This window comes from Cydia amplana, chromosome 2 (assembly GCF_948474715.1).
Source record: "Cydia amplana chromosome 2, ilCydAmpl1.1, whole genome shotgun sequence".
Taxonomy (NCBI): domain Eukaryota; kingdom Metazoa; phylum Arthropoda; class Insecta; order Lepidoptera; family Tortricidae; genus Cydia; species Cydia amplana.
In genome coordinates, this window is record NC_086070.1 from 2,954,515 (window position 1) to 2,977,629 (window position 23,115).

General features: G+C 35.4%; 1 protein-coding gene across 2 annotated transcripts in view; it reads left to right on the plus strand.

Annotated features, from left to right (window-relative positions):
* Positions 1 to 434: 434 nt before the first annotated feature.
* The window catches only part of LOC134662051 (calexcitin-1), a 33,726-nt gene continuing 11,045 nt past the window's right edge, over positions 435 to 23,115 (plus strand). Inside the window, exon 1 of one of the 2 annotated variants that reach the window (XM_063518320.1) lies at positions 435 to 487. The gene's annotated coding sequence lies outside the window, so the exon portion shown is untranslated. Of the gene's footprint in view, positions 488 to 18,170; positions 18,183 to 23,115 lie in introns of those variants that run through there. The other variant, XM_063518321.1, reaches the window with a different exon arrangement.

Sequence of the window (23,115 nt, forward strand, 5' to 3'; positions counted from 1 at the left end):
GTTTTTACTTTTTAACTACGTAATTACTAAATATTTCTTGCATGTTGTTTTGTGTGTTTTAAAACTTATGTTTTCATGCATAACTTACAGGAGTAAATTTGGTACCTAATTAAAACTACAAAGTGTCTTTCGTACGCACAATGATTTTGTATATGTTACGATAATTTTGTTATTTTGCGTATGTACTGGTGGAGCCTAAATACAAATTTAATAATCTATTCAATGTATTCAATTCAAATTGAAAGTAGATATTTATAAAATATTTTTACTATCTTAACCTCTTTCATCTGGAACTTAAATCTAAACTTTTCAATACATTAGAACGTAAATAGTAAGTGACACAAGCATCTCCAGGCCCGATCAATCGGCCCTCAGGTTCCCGCCGGCTGCAGTATGGCCCTATAGGTACGGGTACGTTCAGTCAGACACGGACCGCCGCGCCGCACTTGACGTTCCGCTACCACTGCTCCCGCACGCTACAAAAAAAGGTAGGATTCCATTTTCAATTTTTTTACATGTGGCCAGTATTTGAACAGTGAGTTTTTAATGTGGAACTAAAGAAAAAAGTTTGAGGTTGGCAAGTGTTTTAAAAGTTTGTCTTGTTTCGAGAGACTTTGAAAGTATAATTAAACTTTTTAACGGGTTCAGTTTTGACGCCGTGTTTTTAATCATTTATATAGTTTTGAAAAAGAAATAAAAATTAATAGTTATGTTCTGTTGAATTCTAATTTTTCTAAATACTTAACTGAAAGGTATTCTAAATAAAAATGGTGTCGTAATCTGTCAAAAAAAGCCAAACCTTCAATTATTTTCGTACCTAATTAAGCTTAAAAATAAAAGGTGAAAGTGCGTTCTATATTTGAATTGAAAGGAGGCTGAAAGCATTTTCGCATACTTGATTTTGTGTGAAAAAGTTTGGCTCGGTTCTCCAAGTTTGACGTATTGGCGTACAAAGCTTTCAAAGCTTTGCTATGAAAAGTTCGTGCCTTGTAAAGGATTTTATTTCGAAGTTTGGCTTTATGTTTAAGCCAGATTCACATGAATAAAAAGAAATGTATTAGGTACTTATTTTTATAATATGTTATGTAGGTACTTCATTTACCACTGGTAGCTGTAAAAGTGTTTGCGGTTGATTAAAGTTTAACCATGTGAGTTTGTAGGGTGAAAATTACATGTATATAAAAGTGTGTACTTAGGTAGGTAACGGTAATTAAAACGGGATTATTAATAACGCAGTGAAAGACTAGATTTATAAATCTAGTCTTTCATTGCTCAAGAACAATAATTATCATCCTTTACTAATAGGTCTTTATTTTAATGAACATTTATATGTATATCATTAACAATAATTACTTGTCGTAAATTTAACGCATAATAGGTACTTGTTTAGAATAACAGAATAGAATACAAACTGTACTAACTTGGCATAAAGAAAGCAATTAAAAGTTCCCATCTTGGTCTATAATTGGAGTACTTAATAGGTATTTCGACACTGAGTTTAAAGATTTTTTAACAACACTCAGAATATTATCCTAATTGAATTGAAATATGAAGTCCGGTAACAAAAATATTGTGATTTTACATAGAGATCTATATTATTATGGAGTTTCACCTGAACCTGCATGAACTACTAGGAGTCTAGTTTTTTTTTAATATAAATATTATAATAATTAGTATAATTTTTTTTACATTATGACGACAAGTCAAATCATGAAACGAATACATGAAAGGAATCATAACAGCTAGATAACAACTTTTAAAATTTACGTACCTACCCCCTAATTCATAAAACTTTACAAGTCTTATTCAATTAATATAGTATTATATCTTTCTTATAAACAATTTAGTCACAGTAACATAATAAACCAAAAATATATCTAACTAAATACCTAACTAAAGCCTGTAACCATGATTATTTTTATTTATTCAGTGCTTTCAGTTACATTCTATATTCGTTTTAAATTCAAGAGCCGTCTAAAGTGTGTTGTCTAAAAGCAAACGTTAGCTAACGCTAAGGCCTTACGTAACTCGAAGGTAAGGGCGTTATCTTATCTTATCTTATGCCAGCTCCGGTTTTCCTGAAAATTGCATTTGGCTACATTTTGCCTATGAAGCTACGAAAATCCCGGGTTCAAATACTAATATATATATATTAATATATTTGTGTATTTAAATTCTGGGTGTTTTACCATGTATATAAGAATTTATATATAGGTAAATAATATATATATGCAATTTTTAAATATAACATTTTCTGGGACAACCTTACACAAATCTACCTAGTGCCGCAGCGATATACATATATATATATAAAAGGCAAGTAGATACTTAAAAACATTGAAAACATCCGTAACTTGAGAAACAAATATCTGTGATATATTCGAACTGGGATCTCCTTCGTAAGCACTACTGACTGGGCTAGAACATAGTAAACTAGACTCTACCTCAGCTTATGTTCTAACTATCAGTGTCGTATCTAAAAGCAAACGTTAGTTGAGGTCTCATGTAACTCTAAGCAAAATCCGTTATCTTAATTCCACAGCTGGGTCCCCTGAAAATCACATTGTACAATTTCAAGGTAGAAATAAATCGAGAACCCCTGATTAAATTATTTAACCCTGCCAGTACGGTCTGTAAAAATTACCTAATCACACAGAGAGACACAAAAAAACGTTTATCACCACTCAAATCGTAAAGACTCTTTATTACAATACAATACAATACAAATACTCTTTATTACACACCTCAATAACAGAAGACAATACAAAAGAAAACAGAAATACAAGCAGAGGTAAACAACAGGTAACTTTATTCTTCAAAAACTAATGAGAAATTTGCATTTTGTTAACAAGACTAGCAAAGTAATGCAAATTTTGTGTTGATTGTTTCTGTATGTTGGCTGGTGGAATTGACTTTCAAGGGATGATTTGTAATGATAAACGTAGGCGTTAATTTGGTTTTGAATTGTAATATTTTAGTGTTAGTATTTTCCTCAAATTGGTGTAGTGAAGAAAATTGTGTATCACTCGGTAGTAAAGTTTGTTTAACCCTCGTGCCTTATAAACCTCAAGTGCCACGCCCAAGATTCCATTTTCGAACTACTCGCTACGCTCATGGTATTCATGGTTAAATTTTAGACCCTTTCGTTTGTAAAAAAACCTTACCGTACTCGTAAGTTGGTTGGTTGGTAGGTTGGTTATAAGGGAGTTATGTAACTCGAAGCAAATGGCGTTATCTTTATTCTACCTCTGGTTCCTTTGGGAATGGCATTTCGCCTCAATTTATGTATACTGTAAATTCTTTCACCTCTGAATTATGGTACGCGACAACCTTATATTTTAATGAAACAAAGAAAAATTGCGGAAAAGTTATTTGAAGGGAATAATTTATAAGACTGAAGGGAATATTTTTGCAATATTTATCCGAAATATTCCCTTTTATTGCAAAAGAAGGAGTAACGCATGAAGTTTTCGTTAGTTTTAACACAAATACAGGGAAAAGAAATCAAAATAAATATTTATGAATTATGTAGTGAATAAACAGAGCAATAATGTTAGGGCTCAATTAGATGGCGCGCGAACTCGTATACGATTTTAGTTACATTGCGGACCATTGAGGTTAAGTCAATTCAGCCGACCGATCAAATGACGCAATGTAATGAAACTCGCATGCGAGTTATCGCACCGTCTAAATGAGCCCTTAGACTCGACAACGTTCGTAAACGATTTTTTGCTCGACTGACTTTTTAAGTGTAGGTTTGTTGTGTAGGTTTAATATTCCAGACAACAAGTGCTTTCCGTCGCTGTCGGATATTTTCGATAGCGTTCCAGAAAAAACTGGTATAAATGTTCAAATATATATTTTGCTAAAATTATTTGTTTAATGTTTGCCTTGTTACGTTTTGGGAGTTTCGGGAAGAAATTTCTTCTTGCTCGCCAAACGTGCCAGTTTCAGTTACAAAAGGTTTGAATAAAGCCCCATTTAGACGGTTCAAGTACTTGCATGCTGTTTACGGTACATTGCTAACTAAAGAGTACAATGAATTTAGTCGATCGACCAAATACGAGTACCGCAATGTACCTAACAAAATTCGCTATCAGATTTTATACTAGGTACTATACTAAAATTTCTGTAAATCTCAGGATCGATAAGAGAGTAAGGACAGTTCGAAACCGTTAATACGTAGGAATACACTGTTTGTAATACAACAACAAACCTACCTTTTCGTAAAACTGGGGCCTGTACCACTACCACCAGTTTGGCACTGACATAAACGTCATCGAGAACGTAATTTACTTTCTTTGCATCTCGTTCGTACTCGTGTATTAGTGCAAGCGAGATGTATAGAAAGTAAATTACGTTCTCGAAAGCGTTTATGTCAGTTTTGACACTGTCAATGACTCATGGTACGGGCTCTGATCTAAAATACGTACGCCATGTGACGCAGGTTCAAAACAAGCGTTTGCTCATTCGCCAATAAAGCAGGGTAATGATTTAGCAGTCCATAAATGCCGCTAAGCCCGTAAAGTACCGGAATACTTTGCTGAAGTGGCATCATTAAACTAGCATTGTTCTGCACAATGATGTAATGAAAACGTTTAAGGCGCCATTTTGTTCTTAGCGAGTAGACGATCTTAATAGCGGTTAAGTCTAGAATCGTGCCATGGTATTAGCGGGTAATCTACGCTACTTTGGTTAAATACATGCAGAAAGATGCTCGCTTTGCGTTTTTATACTAAATTATTCGATCATTTTTGTAATCATAGTAGAACACAGTTGACTTGTTACTGGCAACTCTCGCAGTAAAAAGTTTGTCTCTGTTCATTGTTAAATTCTTTCAAGTATCCTTTGTCTTCTTCTATCAGTGTGTCTGCTTATTTATTTGTGTCTGGTTGTGTGTGGGACTTTTATTTGACTATGTAGTAACTCCATGGCTCAATGTTCATTATAAATAAATAAATAAACTTTCACACAACCATAAATAACATTGATAGGTATACTTACCTAATTACGTATTTAACTATAGTCCACAAGTCCACACACCACAGTTGGGTGGATTTACGGTCTCTAATTCTTAAGTTCAGTCATACAAACAGACACACAAAGGCGATCTACTCTACTTACAGTTAGACTTGTTTGTAATGTCTTTACATGTGACACTGGAACTGCTAAGAAGTTCGCTGAAATGATATGAACAAGTTTAAATAAAAGATTTTTTAAAGTTAAATGTCTTACCTAAATGCTGTACCGTAAAATGGGGTGAGTAGGGTCAAAACTGAAATTCAAACCTCGATAACATTTTATTTTTACATATGAAAACTGAATGGTGTATATAATAAGTGTTCCGGACGTTTGTATTTTAGTTTTTATTTTAATTTGGGTAGTTCCATTTCATAACTTTGACGATAAAGAGAAAAACCCACCTCACCCCGTAGTGCCTCGTATTTGGGGCGAGAGGGGTTTTCATACAAAGGTGATTTTGGAAGATTGTTGGATCGATTTTTTTCATTATGCGTATTACTATAGCTCCATTTTAAATTGGAATACATTATTTTTGTAGCAGTAGCCTTAAAATTCCTTCTCACCCCCCTCTCAAACCTTCTCTCCCCATTCATAACCCACCTCTCTCCGCGAAACCTACTCACCCCGTTTTACGGTAGGGTAGTTCAGCCGTTTTACCGGCCACCTCCGGTTCTCGGCCACTACGTAGTAAAACTATAATAACATGACAACTTTACTGTATTTATTGAAAAAATGAGGGTAGTTGGATAAATTAAGTTAACATTGACATATCCTAAATTTGTTAACTTGATAACGTTTTTATTGGCTCGTCAGTGCACCAGAGCAATTTAGCAAGTGTGGATGTTGGACAAATTTGTAAAAAAATTGTAATTCAATATTTTTTCAAGGTAAGTAAAAATATTGTTTTCGTGGGTTTGCGTCCATTATTGATGTTAATGTGCATTGTGGATAAGTTGAATTCATGTTATTTTGATTTAAATGTACGAAATATTGTATATACCTAAGTCAATTAAACTTGAGGTCGGGTAACTAAATGCAATTTCACAATGATATTTAGTTCTCGGCCGCCCGGCCGACAACGGGCTTGAGGCACGTCATTTTTAATTGATTATTTTTCCTATTAAAAGAAAGCCAACAAAATAAATATTTCAAATAATACTTATTTGTATCCAAGTAATTCATGTAGTTAGTTCTTGGCCGCATGCCTATTAACAAATACTTGGTTAAAATCTGCTTTAAAATCTTTTGTATTTTTATAACAGGATTATAAAAAGTTAGTTTTCGGCCTAGCTAACTTATGACGGCCGAGAAACAAGTAAAATTTATTTAGTTTTCGGCCCTTGAAAAATAAATCATTTTTACACTACTTTTGGCGGAAAAAAATACGTGATAGGTACTTGCCGAGACCCAGTCTCCCCCGTATGACATTCCGATAAGACAATGGGAAATATTAAATAATATTTCCAAAAAAACTCATTGGTACAAGCCGGGGTTTGAACAAGCTATCTGTTTTTATACTACGCTGGTGGCCAACAAGCATTCGGCCCGCCTGGTGGTAAGCAGTTACCGTAGTCTATCGATGCCTGCAACTTCAAGGGTGTTACCGACCCATAAAAACCTCCGGATTAAAAGTCGTACGCTGCTAGTTAGGCTACAAAATGTCTTATTTTAATATTTGAGTATGTTTTGGAAAACTCTTTACGAGATGTAGGTACCATAAAAGTTTCCATTAACGTTCCTTAATGTACCTAATCCTAATACATTGTACCATTGAATATTTGTTGTTTTATTCAAAAATAATTCCTATTGATTGTGAAATAAGAGTCATTTAAAAACATAAACAACAGCGGCCGACAACTAGTTAACAAGCGGCTGAGAACCAAAAAAAGTGTCCGAAAACCAGCTAAATTGCTAATTTTTCATATTCTTAATTATATAAATAAAACGTTGTAATTAATAACGGATTTTGATACATACATGTCAAGTGTATTATATTTTTAGTTTAAACATCATAAAATGACAAAGATTGGTCGAATATATTGTTCATAATATTGTTGTGTTATTGTTCATTTGAATTCGAAATATTGCTTAACTGGCCGACAACCGGCTAAACTACCCTACCTACCTAATGTTTTTACTGAAGGTAAAAGTTGTTTGAACCTTGAAATGGTTTCAACACATAATTATAATAATCAGTTAAATATTTGTATTCGTGTTACTCGCGTAAGATAGGTATAAAAATCTTTTCCTTTCTTTAAAAATCCAATCAGATAACGTCGTGTCTTATTTAATAAATGTAAGTCTTTCTCGATACATATACCTAACGTATTTTTCATCGTATAAAATGTTGACTTTCCATCGCATGATATCTCGTCGTCGTCCATATAATAAATATTTGCTATCCGCGGTCGCGGTTCGTTTATTCTAGCTATCAATTTATAATGGAAAGTAAGCTTTCAAATACCTATAAAAATACTTCACTAATATTTATACGAAATGTACAATTACTTTACGTATAAAGTTTAGATCAATTGATACGTTATTTGTACCTATATCATCAGCTCACGAGTACCTACCTAAATTCACATAATTATTTAAAAATAGGTATACTTCACTAAATCGTTCAAATTATATAGGATAAGTAACATAATTTTAATCATTATTTTTATAAATAATGAAAGTAATTTAGACCAATATAAATATTTATTAGCATAAATAATCCAATTGCAGTCCGCTAGTAGTTTATGTGACTGCTACATAATGAGAGGCCTTAAAATGCAAGTGTGGGTTTAAGAAACGAACGTTAGTTTCTTAATAGGATCACACGAGTGTTTTAATGCCTAATTATATATACACTACTTTATCTAAACACATACTTAAAACTAATTAAAAGATAAACAGTACGTCAAATGGCGGTGAATGAAAACTTTTTTCACGCATGTCACGCATCCATAGTTTTTTTAAATTCCTAGACAAAAGAATGAAGTCCCTATTCTCATGTCACTCGAGATCAAACATCGTGCGGTTTATATTAAAAAACATAGGTACTAAATTGACGTTTCGTATCGATAACTGTTTTTTCTACTCCCGTACTTTTATTTGTCATTTAAAGGGTCGTGCGCACACCTTTAAAACCCTCCCTTATAGTTGTCAAGACAAGTCTTTAGTCTATTCCTCAAAAAAGAATTTGTGCTTACACGAAGTATCTTTTTGGCGATTTTACGATACTTCGTGTAATGACCACTTAAAAAATATTGAATGAAATACAGTGTTGCCAACCTTATTTTTAATGTCATCTCTGACAAATAAAAGAACCATAGACATGTTTTTTTGAATTTCATTAATTCATTCATTCTTTTCCCGCCCGTACCCTCTATTTTTGCTACTTCTTGAATTAAAAATATTTGTTAAATTTACAATTTTATTTCAAAGTAAGTGCTTGGTCGTAGAAAAAATATTATATGCAACGTTGTTTAACTGAGTCAAAAAATAATCGTGGCGTCTTTATTAACAATTTTCGGCTTCGCCTTAAATTGTTACTCACGCCACTCGCCTTTTTTGACCTCTCTTAAACAACGGTTGCATAAAATACTATTAATATCTATGGATACTAGAATAGAGACCCACTTGAGTTTTGACTGCTGTTCCAAATTTAAACTCATAACGATACAAAAAAAATATAACGTTATAACATTACAGTACAGATTTTCCTACTACCACAGATAAGAAAGCTCTCATAGTAAAATTGGTTGTAATAAAGCTGGTCATTTCCTACGGTTTCTGAACGCATTATAGAGCACTAATGACATGTGTGTAGATAAATATGTACAAAACCCACCAATTTCACGGAGTTTAAAACGCCCTTAAAACAAGTTCAAACCTGTTACCTGAACCCCTAGTGTAAATTTCCTTTGATAGAGTGACAAAGTGTTCGCGTTTGAGTTATGTCTATTTGTATGGGTTTTTGAAAAGCGCGCCAAGCGGGACGTTTTGGAAACTCAAAATCCCACACAAAATTACACTTAATGCAAACGCGTACGTCACGTCACGCTATTGAATGAAATTTACATGTAAAGTGTAATAAGTTTTGTTTAACGTATGATCAGCAAGTCTTTACAATTTATTTTATTTTATTTTTAATTTTGCAGTGGCGCATATAATCATTATGCAACAGAATTCAACTACAAAATATTACATAACGCATCCCAAATTGTTTACCTTAAGATTCAGGTCGTATCTTCCGGTTCTCAAACACGCTTTGAATCCGAATGAGAACGTGTTCAAGATTTGTGTCCGAGACGTGTCGAATGTTACGCGCTGTAAACATTAAACCTCACCTGAAATTCTTAACTTGCTATTACATTTAAAATACCTGCAAGTAGGTAAGTATCCCACCAAAACACTTTAATTTTAAATATTTTCATATGGCTATGAAGTTATCAGATTCCTGTAGATCTCTACAGCCAAGTTTTTAACTCCAGTGTACCAGTATAGTAACGAAACAGCATACATTACATTAACATTTTTGCCCAATGCTCTGCCATCTGAGCTACCAAGACCTCAACCAAGAACAGCAAATATTTCCACCATATGCCCCTTTAGGAAGGCACCCTAGTGACATATCCACCGTAAGAACGTTACACTTCTTAAACATTGTCTACATACTATTGTCACTTGGCTAAGCTTAGTTTCCGATAAATCTACCTGTCAACTATTTTCACAGCAATAAAAAACGAGACGTATCTGATAGAACTAGTGCCTTAAAAACTACAAGCACCCTGTTATCCTCCAATCATTCCCGACTTCAAATCAAAGACTGCTTGAACGCTGTAGAGCGCTTCAAGTGTCCAATTAACGCTAGTTGAACGCTAGTAGGACTTGTTAGGTTAGAAGCCAAGAGATTGTATTGGGAGGTATGTTTTGATTTGACTAATGAATGCGGCTAAGTGGTAGAAAATTATACCAAAATTAAATGTTAGGAACACTAGTAACATAAAAAAATGTTAAAATTTTAAAATTTCTAAATACTCTTTAAGGCTGTAGAAATAATGTTGCAGGGGCAATTTGGTTTATTGCTGCATGCATTTCGCTTATAAATAGCGGCTGATAAGGCAGGTTTTAGTACTATGTTGCACATAGTACAGTCAGCAGCAATAGTTGCTAAGCGGGCGAGGTGTAAATAAGAAGAACTAGAATAAGAGCGCGTACTCAAGGTAATTTTGAGCACCTCGCCCGCTTAGCAACTTTTGCTGCTGACTGTACACTTAACTTTACCTTTGATTTTTAACCCTTTAGCGGGCAAGGCTCAAAACAAATCCTCAATTCAAGCCTCATCGCCAATCTATAGCACAAAATTTTGTACAAGAAAAAAATACAAAAAGATGATAGGGTGGTCTTTTTTGAGACCCTTGCCTTATAAAAGGTTAAATCTCCTTTTTTTTAAACTAACTTTTGTCCTGATTGTATGTATATTTTTACAAGCTGATCTTTCTTAATACTCACAAAATAATTTATACAAAAATAAATTTGCGCAAATTAGACGGCTCTTAAAAAGATACTTAGAGAAACAAGCGAAAACTTTTATCATAAAACACAACATTACACCGCACTCTGAAGACGATGATCTAGCGTCTTTTTTAAGAATTGTATTCTTTTATACATTTTAGAAGTACCTATGTATGATGTAAAGACGTCCTTATACAAGTCTGACTACGTAAATATTGGTTTTATGTGTAACTTTTATTCTAGAATCTAGCTTAATCTAATAATTTTACTATAATTTCATTGGAGCTATGTCTTTTCATCTAAAACCAGGTAACTTAAAAAGAAGGTTTCAACCAACCAATCCTGTAGGTAATATACAACACAAAGAGTTAAGATTGCTAACGATTTTAATGATTAGAGAAAATAATCATCATTTTTATAACGCAGCGCAGTTAAAAGATTAAGATAAAAATTCGAAGTTAGTAATCTGGTACCTAACGTGCAATAATAAATATAAATAAATGAATTCTTCATTGATATCCCGATGAAAGAAAATTTCCTACATAAAACTCTTGACGTCTGTGCAATATTACAATATTACCTAATATATGCATCGCGGCTAATCCCGTCCTAAACCAGTTAAATGGAATTACCTTGCCAATTAGACGTCATTGTTCCAATATGATTCACAGAAGCTTTGGAACTGAGAAATGATTGGCAGCCATACAGGTGCAACTGAGCGATTAATCTGTGCTCGGTCTCGTAATACGATTATCTGCGGGTAGATAGAAGTTAATTGTGACACCAAGGCTGCGGCCAAAGATGTCGCAGTTAAAGAGGTGGAAAGGGGTGAGCGGTGATAAGGAGGCCTATCCTATTTTAACAAATTATTATACTTTTGATCTTGTCACGATACGACCTTGACACGGCTCACAATGCATCTCACGCGCACCTTTAAGTGCGAGTGAAATGACATGACTATATGACGCGCTAAGACAAAGGAAGCCACTAAACATAGTCAAAGTCAACCGTCAACGTACCCGCTTGGCTTTTATGTATAAAAGGGCCATGGATGCTGTGCGGGTGCACTTACCAATAGTGATATGAATAAAATATCGACATTTAATACAATCTTAATTACACTTGAAAATTTTTAACTATATCGTAGACATTCACGCAGACACATGCAATATCCAATGGCTACACAGAATGAGAGTGACATCTAATAAAGTTCTTGTCTAAAGTATGGATGTCTTTTTTTATCAAATGGTACCTATTTTTATAAGAGCAAGGAACAAGAAATGATAGTACCTACTTGACTTGCGTCATCAAAGAGGATAGTCCTAATCCGCATGGCGTCTAGTTTAGCCTGAGATGAGCGCGCGTGGGGATCAATCAACGTGAACGATTATCAAGGTCATATCGAAACAAAAACGAAACCGTAACAAATTCTTAAATCAGAGTCGGCTTCACGAGCCGAGACGCAAAACTTACTCTTAAATCGGGTCGCAGGTGGCACAAGAGAGATAACGGAAAATGTAAGCTATTATAGTAAGGGCTAAGGGCTTAGGGAGAGACACTCGTGTCGTGCGTCATAATCCTTGACACTCTTACACAGAGCTTTCATTAATCATATTATATTAGTTGCTTTTAGTTTTATTTTGTCATTTCTCGAGTCAAGACAAGGTTTTTTTTATCTAAAGTGCTTGTACATAATTTAAACATGAAAATGGGGCAAATATCTGAAAAGTGTGAATATGCAATTTTTATTAACCGTTATAGTTTTTTCTAAAATATAAATATAAGTACTTATACTATTATATAGACACCCAGTGTCCGAATAAAGACACACTATTTTTTCTTAGAGTAATTTAAGTCAAAAATCTTAATTTTAGCATACAGTCAAAGAATTTAACTTCCGTACCATTTCGTACCTTGTCACAATGACAATCAATATGAAAGTAGTTAGGGACCTCATACTTATTTATTGTCACTGTTACTGAAATTAAATTCCTTGACCGTACTTAAACCTGATATGTCTCAGCAAAAGGCCTCCTTTAGCCCAATTCAGATTAAACCATGTGTTATGGTTTGAACTAGTTTTGATACGATCATTAGGATCGGCCACGCTGATTGGTGCATGCGAAATGAAGACAGTCGTGCGTACGCGCCAATCACCAACACGACCGTCAAAGTGGTATCAAAACCAGTTAAAAACCTTTTTTTTATCTTAATCGAGCCCTTGACGTAGCACTTGAAGCACATAAATTGCGGCTTTCAGTATCCACGCGTTTCGCATACGAATAGTGTGAAATTAGCTATTCATCACCGCGAGTGCGATGCGGCTCAACCCTGTAACCGCTAAAAACGGCCCCAGACACGGTTACAGTTTAATGTTAATCAACTTTCATGAATTCCAATAATTTTCTACAATTTCTTGTCGGACTATATAGATGGTATGGAGATGGTTCCCCTGCCCGAGAATTTAATTTGAACCGAGAACGTTGTTTAAAAGGAATTTGAATAAGTCTGAATGGATATTCGAAACATTTTATTGCACTTCAGTAATGTTTAATTAACTGGGATATTTCTCGCTTTCTTATTACATTTTCCTAATTTTTCGTGCTTTGAGTTAGTAAGTAGTAGTAGTAGTTGAGTTGCAATTAGTAAGATTTTTTGGTTTTATTAAATTCGAAGCGTCTCCGCTGCTATGAAGTTGAAAAACTTGGGCAAAAATTATTTCGTGGTCCCCCAGGTAGACTAAAGCGGGTGAAAAAATAAGATTGTAAGAAAAAATATGTATCTTAGAATTGTGTCAAAGCAGAACAAGGAGTTACGCTTTGCCCTACACGTTTTTTAGTTTAACAATAATAAAATCAAAAACGTAAAGAACAATGGCTGGTCTTACTCTTTTGGAGTTAAATTAGTAAGTATTAACTCAAAATATACTTTATTAAAGCAGGCTTGTGGGCCAAGTTAACCACAGAGTCGGAGCCCAACGAGTCTAACCGGGGAGCCAGCAGACCTCGTCGGCGATGGCGGGATAACTTGGACTCCTTCTTGAGAGGCTGATCAGATATTGCACTAAATAGAGACGAGTAGAGGACGAGGGGGGGAGGCCTTTGCCCAGCAGTGGGACACAGTGGGCTCTGAATAATAATAATAATAAAGCAGGCTTAGCACCAAGCACGTTTGAATAGTCAAACTTAATATAAATAACTATATCATGTTAAGCTAATTATCAGAGCAATTTATTGGTGTTTTTATTATTATTGTACAAAAACATTTAACTTTTATACAGATCAAGTTTAGAGGTAGTCAGTAAGATAAATATATAAACTTGTATAACCTAGTTTTCGAATTATCTAATGACACATTTCTTTCGTAGTTTGAACCAATTCATCTTTTTATATATAGTTACATTATATTACTATAACCCTGGAGCGATCGGAGCATACTACTTAACTAGAGTTACCAAAAGGTAACTTTCCCATACCAGACACTATCTGAATACATCATAACAACTAAACTTAATTTAAAAAACTGAACAAAGAAAATGCAAACAATAGTTTTGTTTGTCATGTAACAATGTATCTTGGGATTTGGGCTTTTGTTAGTGCGACAGAGGTTCAGGTCGAAAACAATGGCCACTATCGTACTAACGGGAGATAAATATAAGTGATGGCTTACTTTGGGGGTTTTCTTTTAACTTGATTTTCGTTGATACTCTATGCTTTATTTAGTCCAAATTGTGCCGGTCAGTAAAAATCTTGTCCCCTTATTTATAAAACTTAGCAAGGTTCTGTTAAATTTTTTCCCTTTCTGACATAAACAAAAGTCAAAGTAACGAGTAAGGACAGAGGATTATCCAAGGGCTTGTTAGACTTGACAAGCATGTAAATATGAATAATGCCATCAAAATCTATATTCTAATTTTAATTATAGGATATGAATTCTATTTGAAATAAATATGGACTGGATCTGTCAGTGTCAAAAGTGACATTTTTTCAAACAAAAACGTCAACTAAAATAGAACGGCTACCCAAATTATACATAGGTAAACTAAATCTGATTGTGAGCATAGTGAAATAAGTTAGCTTAGAGTACTGGCTCCATACATTATTTTCCTTACCTAATATTGTATAATAAGTTTTAAACTCGCTTAAAACTTTCGTTTTATTACATTATATATAAAGTTTTAAGCGAGCACTTATTTAAGTGTTCGTAAAGTTCGCTTACAGCTTATTACAAATGAGTTTTTATCTGTGTACGCACTCTAAGCTAATGGTACCTATTACAAGACTTCGAGCCAGGCATGGGTGTGTCTTGAGTCAAGGTTAAAAACATTTATATCGCCTTATAGGTACCTAAGCAATGTTTACAAGCTTACTACCTCGATAAGCTGAAATATTGTAGTACGAACGTGTTCGCGCATATTATATTTCCATTTCCCGAAACAAGGAAACTTTTCTTGTTATACCTCCATTTTGTAGCGCGTGTGCCGAACTCCGTGTAAACTTGCCTAACAATTTGACTGTAATTGCACTATTACACGATCGATTTTAGTGAAACACTAAATCGCTTTTATTTTTCCGTTCATGTGGCCGTTTGTGATAATTTATATATTATTACGCTTCGATCAGTCGTTATCAATTAACTATATGTTATGCCATAGGTATGTTTTTTTGTTTTTCTGGAACAGCGTGTCATTCGTTCTGTTATTATGGCTTATTTATGTTTTGTATCTTGAACCTTTCTATGTCCCACGCTCTCGTAAGTCCCCTACTTAACATTACCTTAGTTTTCTATGTAAGTACCAACGTAAGTAGGCGAAATAGGTACTGTCAGCAATACACGAGCTAAGTGGAGTGTTTGTGATCTCGGTAAGATTTTAAATAATAATAAACAGGTACTTACTTGTAAATGTTGTAAGGTCAATACGAGTAGGTAATACTGGGCTTGTCTTCACTTTCATTTGGGGCCGTTTATAATATTTATTTCGAGTTCATAAACTTGCCACTCAGACAGGAAAAAGGTTAAAAGTAATAATGCAAAAAAAAAACCACGTATTTTTTGCAGCACGTTTTGTTGGGGAATTTACCTTACTCGTAGCATGTCGAAGGTTTTTCTTTCGGACTTTTCTTTGCCTTCGACCTAGTTGCGAAGCCTGTTTCACACATTCTCGTATCATGCCTAATTTGCGCAGAACGTGGGTTTCTAATGACGCTTTTATCCAAGTTAACAAAAGGCCGAAATACACTTTTGTGTTTACCCCGAAAGTGCTAATTGACGGGCTGACGCTGCACTTTAGCGGCATCATCAACATAAAACATTGTATTTGGATAGCGATCAGAGTGAGTTACTGATTTTGTTGTTTTTAAGTATATACAAAGTTATTAACTTTAAACATTGTACATTTAATACAAGCTACTAGCACAGAATAAGTAATAGTATTATCATACAGAACGGCCACGCACCGCCCCGCCCCGACTCACTCGCGGCAACCTCGCCCCGCGACTGGCCGCGTCCTCTCAGTAAAGCGACTTACCCACACATACACAATGACGCGTGTACAGACGTGCCGCGCAAACATATAAACGCAAATGATTTTTGATGTATGGCGTGTCAGCCCTGTGCTACTATCCAAAATACGGTAGAAGCTGCATTTACCAAAGAAGTATATAAGTATTATAATTATTTTAACCTTTGGTATGCTTTAGCACTGATCCTTTGAGCGCAGCCCTATATTCAACTTAAGCATATCAACATTAAGCTATTTACAGTAGCATTAATTTTACAGTAGCATACGAAACATTAATGACAAACCTTAGTTAATTTTCGGAAAATGAGGTGTCAGGCAAAACGATGGTTACAAGAATATCCCCTTAAAGACTAAACATTTTTTTACCATCTTTTTTGTGCCCCGCTGCTGGCCAAAGGCTTCTCTTCCACCACCTGTCACGGCTTGAGGCATGTTTCTGCCAATTGCTAGAAAACGCGTTATCGCCCCACCATCTGAAAAAAAAAAAAAAGATTCAATCAATTGCTTTTCCGAAACCAGTTATTTAAAAGAGTACTCCAGCGGGCGCAGCGGTTCCATTTTTATCGCCTGTCACTATGCTCGACACTTTAGCACTTACATATTTGTTAGAACGTGACAGTCATGGTGACAAGCGATAAAAATGTGACCGTGCTACCGCCGCAGAAAACAATAAAGCGGGATAGATTATCGTATCGATGCGGCATTGTAAATCGAGTAGATATACTCAGCTAATCCTCATACACATCCATCTAGCTTAACGTTTCCATCGGATTGCTGAAACTCGATTCATCACAAAGTGCCAAGTTTCAATAGCTTCCCAGTCGCGTTTTGGCTAGCAATAAGTTATAAAACAACTTTCAAAACCCATTCGCTATCTTCAGTTACCCGTGAACAAGATGCATGTAACTGCGTCGAAATATCGGGAGCTCGAAAACAATACAAAAGGTAATCACGGTCCATATCCCGGTCGATATATGTCTAGTGTTCTGCTAACTGTGAATCATTCAAAACTGTTAAGTAGGTATATATACTTACACTATTTTATGCTCACTAATATTTTACGATTAAGGTAGTCGAAATTAAATTTTGATTAGTAGTGTGCGTAATGATCCTACTCATAGTTTTTTTTCGAGATGAGCTATTTTTTTCAAGACGATGTTTTAATAAATAACTTTTTTAGCACGGCATAAGCCCTATTTGGGTTTACCAATTCCTACCCATTTATTGAATGCAAATGGGTAGTAATTGGTTTACAAATAACTGCTATTTCTCATTGTATTATTTTACCGGCTGCAATATTTTCATTCGATTCATATAATTTTAGAACAAACACGCTTATACATAGAGCTGTCACGATTATACACCGGAGGCGGAGCTACGTGCGAAGCGCGATTTTACATCAGTGTGATATCCGCGATAGGGTATATTAAATTAGATTGCCATTCGACTTATATAAATATAAATCGAACAAAACAGCAACTACTCAATAAAATGCAACATTAATTAGTCTAATCGATACTAATAACAAACATGAGCAATTAAAATGCAGTTACAACTGACCTGCTAACTTATAAATGAATGCAACACATGGGCCGCCTGACATAATTCCCAGGGTAACTAAAACACCAATCGATTGTTATAATAATGGCCACAAGTACCTAAGTACATACATTTGAAAGTTTAAAACATATGTTGACTCCCGCGACATGCAATTACAATAGAATGATAGTTCTTCACAGGTTAGTCGTGTATTTATTTATTTGGTCGTCTTGAATAGTCTGGATCTTTTTATAATTATTAATTAAAAATATATTTACAGGAGATGTGGTGCTACTTTCCCGCACTAGTGAGGGACTGAGCACTTTCCATGCCTATGTCGAAAGTTTATGTACCTACTGGAAAACGTTGTACGACACACGTGCGAATAACTAGTTTACAAAGAGTGGCGATAAATCGTAATAGCTATTTCGATTTTTTTTAATTAGAACTTATCCTTTCCCATTCATAAATAAGCAAAGGTTTCCCCCAAATTAATTATTTATGAAACTTTGCTTTTAAGGCACGGCCTGATTTTAATTGATTCATTAGTTATCTTGTTGCATTGAGGAAAATATATAACAGTAAAAAAAGATAACCAACATATAAACAAAATTTTTCGCCTAAATAATATGCGAGAAATAAATATCTAATCATCTCTTCTCCCACCCAAAATTGAAAGAAAACACTAATATATTATTTGATGTCTTTTTCTTCTTGTCTGTTAACCTCCGTGATTTTTCTCACTTGGTCTCATCGGAAGACCAGCGCTGGAAGCCACCAGCAACATGCTGAGATGAGGCCATTTCGTGGCACTTTAATCTTATTTTGTGTTTTCTTTCATATTATGTATTGTCTGTGCTTACGAATAAATTATATTCTACTATATTCTATTCTATTCTATTCTAATACACTACCTAATGAATGCACACCTGTCTAATGTCTGTTTTTGCTCCCTCCGATCACATAATTAACCTCACAACACATCCTAAAACAACGTGCTTCCAAACTCGATCCCATTAAATCTGGAAACCATTCGTAAGTCCATTTTAAGCCTCCCGGTCTGCCAATTAAGCGACCCCCGATTATACACACCTGGCGTTAAGCCTGCAAAGCTAGGACAGTAAAGCGCTTATTACATCTAACAGTAAACAGTCGCCGGGCACTTGCGAAAGGGGGCCGGTCTACACCAGTTTTCTGTTCTAAATATCATCTAGAACACCGTTACCAAATTAATTAAAATAAATCTATATCCACAATCGACATTTCTAGTTGAGTTTAGGTTTAAAAACATCAAACATATTGAACATTTTTGGCAATTCGAGACAAAGTATATTTTTACATTTCATGTTCTGATATTTTCGTGAAACGGAAAACTCACCCCGGCCATTGGAAACACAGAACAAGTTAGAATGGCGATGCGAGCAGGGTACGTGTCGCCGCCGGTTTTGAGCAAACGCTCGCATGCTACTCGCCCGCGCTGACCGAAAACGAAGTAAACATGCCTTTTTGCGCCACAATAACCTTCAGATTACGAAGCCAGACAACAAATCTGTCTAAAGGAGGAGTATCCATTCACCAGGCACACAAGTTTTTACTACCGTTGCGCGAGTGTTAGTAAATGTGGAGAGGAACGAGCGGCGACACCGGTTCCGATACTAACTGCGCGCGATAGCCATTCTAACCTCTTTAATAATGTTCTGTGATCGGAAATCCATGATACCGGTTCCGTCCGCCCGGCCCGGCGGCCGGCCGGGACCGTGTGGATGTGATAAGCGCTTAAGGTGAACATTGCCGACCGATCTTTATTAATGGCTTGTCTTTTACTGCCTCGCCTTTTTCTTGTTTGCGAGTTAGTTCTTTAAACTTTTTAATACGATCACGTAGACACTTTTACTTTATTTTCAAGTCAACAACGTTATTTTTATTCCGACCGGTCTGGCCCAATGGGTAATGAACCTGCCTGTAAAGCCGATGGTACTGGGTTCGATCCCGGTAAGGGCATGTATTTGTGTGATGAACACAAATATTTGTTACTGAGTCATGAGTGTTTCCTATGTACATAAGTATGTAGGTATTTATCTATATAAGTATGTATATCTTCGCCTGGTAAAATTACAAGCTTTTTGGTTAGTTTGGGGCTAAGTTGATCTGTGTAAGATTTACCTATTTATTTCAAGGAAAATTAGAGTTAATATGAGACTTTCCTTCAAAATTATCCCGCTTTCCAAGTTACCCCAATTTTAGTATTTTTTTTAACTTTTTGACCTATTATTCACTATATAGATCAAGTTATACCTTTAAATTAGGGTTTTAGATTTTTCTACAGTATCAAGTACAATTAAAATGGTACAAAAAGAAGAAAACTTCTGGATCATAATTGTGGAACCGGAAAATTGAGTTGTTTTATGGAAACGAATTACGAGTATTTACGTACTTACGTATCAGTTAAGGATGTTAGACCGGGCCGTGTCCGGGCCGGCGCTTACTTTTCTATGTTAGATGACAGGTGATCACGTGATGCTTTCCATAGAAAACGAAGCTCCGGTAGCTCCGGCCCGGACACGGCCCGGTCTAACGTGAGTCATTCTTTATCCGACGTAGATTTATGTTAACACGGCGTGCAAATGCCGCTCATTGCTAACCACATTGTCAGAACAATAGAATCGAGCCGCAAACCATGGAATTTAAAATAGCATTGCTAATTAGCACTGGCCGCGGTAATAAGTGAAATTGGGTATTTATTTTCTGTATAATGCCAGTGCAATCATGAAATATTTGGACACGTTAATTTTGCCGCAAACAACGATTGAATTGAGCTATTTAAAATGGATAATTACAAAATGGATAATAATAGCCTACGTTTTTACGTGACAACTTCTTGAAATTAATACTTACATTGAAATTTTGGACAAATTATTACATACTTACTACTTTTACTTTTTATTTTATTAACACAGGGAGAGAGGTATCGCCCTTTCTTTGTTGTGAGGTTAAATTAACTCTAGTGTGCTAAAAAGTCATCTGATGAGTTCACGGTGCTAATACGACTAGCTACAGAGCAGCAAAAACTGTCACGGCGTTAGAATATGAAGTAGGGTTGAAAATTAAAAGGTTGTGTTTTACTACATTTAACTTTTTCTGTCATACTTGGACAAATTTAAACGCGGCATATAAACTGTAGACAGTACAAGGTAGACGAACTGAAAAGTGAGGTCAAAATTACTTAATTTCTAATTAAAACATCTTTTACAACTAGCGTGGAATGACGATGATGATGATTAATAAAAACTATCCTTTGTCCTTTCCCGGGCCTTAAACTGTCTCCATACCAAATTTCATGTAAATCGGTTCAGTGATTTAAACGTGAAGTCAGAGGTAACAGACAGATAGCCAGACAGACAGGTAGACAGACAGACAGACAGAACTACTTTCGCATTTATATTAAGTACCGATTTACTACATTTCTGCCGCGCAATTCATATTTGACACGGTTGTACTTGTGCACCTTTAGCCTGGAGAAATTAGCATCTAGCCGCATTATTCACAGCATTCAGAATGCTAATTTATGGAGGCCTGAAATATTATAAACTTTTCCCGCGGGATACACGTTACCTATCTCCATGATTTTACATTATAATTCCCGCTGCGTTCATTTGTCTGCAGAGTTATATCATAGAGAAAAAAATACATAGAGTGCTCACTCCATACATCAGTTCAGACTATTAATATCAGTGTCTACATCTAGCATCGAGTAGCGGAACTATCAGTACTGCTACTTGACAATAGATGTAGCACCGAACGGAAAGTCTTATCTCAACAGCATAAGACTTTCCGGTCGGTGCTACATCTATTGTCAAGTAGCAGTACTGATAGTTCCGCTACTCGATGCTAGATGCTAATAGTCTTTTTGGTACTAAAACTGATGTATGGAGTGAGCACTCTATGTATTTTTTTCTCTATGGTTATATTGAAGTTAGAGAGGACCCCAATCGCAATGCATTTAATGTGGCATGTCAAAAAAAATGTCTGTTAAATGTCACAGCATCGACGCAATGCAACGCAACACACTAATGGGGACGAGCCCTTAGACTCTATTAAGGCTGATAGTGTTTTTTTAATGTGGAATAAGTCAAGCAATACTTAAAATTAGAAATAGGTTAAAAGATTAAAAAGCAGATTATAATAGTCCTACAGGTGTGTTATGATCGCGTTTATCGCATACGATATGTCACTTTCTGACACGGCGCCATAGCAAGAGTGACAAGCATTGACGTATATCTCAGGTCTGCCCATAGGGGCATTAAGAATGGGGCCTGAATGGGGCCAGTACAGTGGTGTGACACCGCTACAACGCGATTGGTTGATGCGTTCGCATCACGCGCGCGATTGGTCGCAACTAGTATTCGTGAGTGATACCGCTTAACTAGTAGGTACCATTTTTAGTGGTCGTAAGGCCCTATGGTGACAAGCGTTAAATCACTGAGCGATAAATATATAGGTACATAAATACAAACGGAATTCTACAAAACAAGGGTAACTTAAGTTATAATATATGTATACGTTAAATCCCGTATATGTTGAATTTTGCCTTAAAAGTGTTACGATACTGTTTTATATGAAGAAGCACATTTTACTCGAAACATAATTTGATTAGTGTTGGCGCTGTCTTTTCTCTCAGTTCGTTAATCTTCCAAGAAATTTACGAGAAAGACGACAACGATTTTTTTTTGTCATCCACGTTTAGAATTGAAATAAATTATATCATGCTGTTCAACTTTACATTTCATGATAAAGAAATTCACCTCTGAAATTTCATTTCGGGGTTACTCAACAACAAAAATATCTACTTACGGTATTGAAACTGATGTAAGAATGTTTGTAATGTTGGCGTATATCTGAGCAAAAATGTGTCTATATCTTTTTCTTACAAAAGTAATCATAAACATAACATAACACTGATTTAAACTATCACGATTTTCCACGGCACTTAATCGCGTAATTTAATTGTACAACGGGACTTAATCGCGTATCTAAGTTTTAAGATTTACCTCCGACGTTTCGAGGACGGCGTTGACCACGGGGACAACGCCGTCCTCGAAACGTCGGAGGTAAATCTTAAAACTTAGCTACGCGATTAAGTCCCGTTATACAATTTAATAAACATATCATATCAGCTATAAACTGAGACAGCTAACAGAAGTTGCCAAAACAACCTTCAATATTTTATTAAGCTTCTAAGACCTAATCATACTATATCTATTACATTTGGTCTGAATCGAACAAAGATTATGTGAGAAAGGATCTTAGCTAATGCAGCATATTTGTGACCTCAAAAAAATATTCATGTCTGATGATGATCCTTCTGGCCGATTTCGACCATGGCGACCACTTCGACACTTCGACTAGTAACTAGGAGCTGCTACTGTTAGCTTAGTTATACTATACTACATGCATTCATGTCTACTTAATTATCTACTATTACACTACAGTTTACTCCTATGTACTACAACACTTTTTGCAAAACTGTG